This window comes from Mus caroli, chromosome 14 (assembly GCF_900094665.2).
Source record: "Mus caroli chromosome 14, CAROLI_EIJ_v1.1, whole genome shotgun sequence".
In the NCBI taxonomy this organism is placed as follows: domain Eukaryota; kingdom Metazoa; phylum Chordata; class Mammalia; order Rodentia; family Muridae; genus Mus; species Mus caroli.
The window spans coordinates 23,801,083-23,803,830 of NC_034583.1; positions in this window are offsets into that span (position 1 = coordinate 23,801,083).

Sequence of the window (2,748 nt, forward strand, 5' to 3'; positions counted from 1 at the left end):
AGGGAAAAGGGGGCAGGATTAGGTATGCAAGGGGGAGTTAAGAGAAATGATCAGAGGGCCAGGAGAATGAATGAAAATATGCAGTTGCTGTGTGTGGGGTGGAGGTAACCTCTAGAAAGTCCTAGAGACTTGGGATGGGGAGGTTTCTAGGATTCAGTGTGGGTAACCTTAGCCAAAGTGCCTGATAATGGGGATATGGAAACTGAAGGGACCACCTCCAGTAGTTAGACAGAACCCCCAGTGGAGGTATGGGGACACCAACCCACCTTCAAAATTTTCAACCCAAAACTGTTCCTAAAAGAAATGCAGGGCCTAGCAAACACAGGAGTGGATGTTCACAGTCAGCTATTGGATGTATCACAGGGCTCCCAATGGAGAAGCTAGAGAAAGTACCCAAGGAGCTAAAGGGATCTGCAACCCTATTGTTGGAACAACATGATGTACTAACCAGAACCCCGGAGCTCTTGTCTCTAGCTGCATATGTATCGAAAGATGGCCTAGTCGGCCATCAATGGAAAGAGAGGCCCATTGGACTTGCAAACTTTATATGCCCCAATATAGGGGAATGCCAGGGCCAAAAGAATGGGAATGGGTGGGTAGGGAAGTGGGGGGCGCTATGGGGGACTTTTGGGATAGCATTGGAAATGTAATTGAGGAAAATATGTAATAAAAATATTAAAAATAAAAAAAAAATACACACTGTTTAGTCACAGAGAAAATTTAATATGAATAAATACAAAATAGATACTTTATGATAAAAAAAATAAATAAAATAAAATAAGATTTGTAAAAAAAAAAAAAAAAAAGAAATGCAGGGACAAAAACGAAGTAGAGACTGAATGAATTGTCGACCAGTGACTGGCCCAACTTAGGACCCATCCCATGGGCGGGCATCAATCCCTGACACTATTACTGATGTTATGTTATGCTTGCAGACAGGAGCCTAGCACGGCTGTCCTCTGGGAGGTTGTACCATCAGCTGACTGACTCAGATGCAGACACTCACAGCCAAGCATTGGACTGAGGTTGGGGAGCCCTATGGAAGAGCTAGGGAAAGGATCAAAGGAGATGAAGGGGATGGCAACCCCATAGGAAGACCAACAGTGTCAACTAACCTGGACCCTGGGGAGCTCCCAAAGACTAAGCCATCAACCAAAGAGCACACACAGGCTGGTCCAAGTTCCCCAGCACATATGTAGCAGAGGACTGCCTTGCCTGGCCTCAGTGGGAGAGGATGTGCCTAATCCTGTGGACTTGATGCTCCAGGGAGGGGGGAGTACTGGGAGGGGCACCTTCTCAGAGGTGAAGGGGGATGAGAAAAGAACTCTGCAAGGGGGGGGGATGAGGAGGGGCAATATTTGGGGTATAAATAACTAATAATTAAAAAAAAAGGTCAAAGAACTGGGCCAGAATTCCCGGGTCAGCTTCCCAACCACACTGACGTTTCCACTTCCCACTTTATTCTGTCTTCACCAGGCTCAGGCACAAAATCTGAGTGACCTCTGTTAGACCTAGAGGGCAAGAACTTCCTAGAAGAGGCTTTGGACAGCATCCTGGGCTAAGCCAGCACAGGATTTCTTTGGTGGAGGCCAGGGACTGAACTGAGACCCTAGAGCCCGACAAGACCTGGGTGATTTCTTATAGGCTTCCATCCTTTACAAACCCATTTCAACAAAAACAAACAAATAAACCCCCAGAAAACAAACTTGTATGCTATCAGGTTTGTTTTTGAGCCTCCAAAGAGAGAATACACAGAGCAACTGACAGCAGGAGAAGAGGACTTCTCTCGGGTTGAAACAGATGGCCCTAAAGGTCAGCCAGCACAACTGAGCTCTGGGTCAGAGCCTCCTCTCTTCAGGACTGGGGGATTTATTCTGACTGGACAGAACCACTGTGAATATTGCCCCGCCTCGTCCCCACAAGGACCACCCCTCTTCGAGATATGGCTGAGGTTGAAAGGCCCTGGCCAGCCATGTGTTCAGGATGGGGTTCCCACCACCAACTTTCTGCCACCACAGAAAAGGCTTGCAGGGAAGAGCTTCAATTCTGTGTCATAATTTAAAAATCACATATGGCAGTGCCCAGGAGGAGATGGGTCACTGGACCAATTTAGGGAGTTCCCCATAGTCTACGAAATTAGCTTTGGGCCTTAGTAATCCTCTCTAGCCACTGCTTCCCCACGGGGAACTGGGCCCAGTCCAATGCCCTTTCACAGATGAAATGCAAACTCTGACGTAGGTAACAACTGTGTTTCTGGAGAAACTGCATTGGGCAGATGGGGAGATAGGTTTTGGCCTTCCCTTTCCCCTCCAGGGCCACTGGCCAATTACAGAGGGCATCCACAGTCAAGACAAAAGGGCTGGCAAGGATGGCTTAGCAGATGAAGCTTGAGACACTTTTGTTTTTTAGTGGTTTTGTTTTTTAAAAGGATTGGGGATTAACTCAAGAGCAGAGTATGTGCCTAGCACTTGAGGGCCTGGGTTCTAAAACAAGACACTAAATAGCTTAGCTAGGCATGGTGGTGTATGCTTTCAATCCAAGCAGAGGCCAGCCTGATCTACAGAGTGTATTCCAGGCTAACCAGGGCTAATAGCTCTAGTGACACCCTGTCTCTATAATAGCAAAATTGCTTTTAGATTTATTAATGTATATGAATATGAATTTTGCTTGCATATATGTATGTACACCATGAGTGCCTGGTACCAGAGAAAGTCAGATGAAACTGTTGGGTCTCCTGGAGCTGGAGCT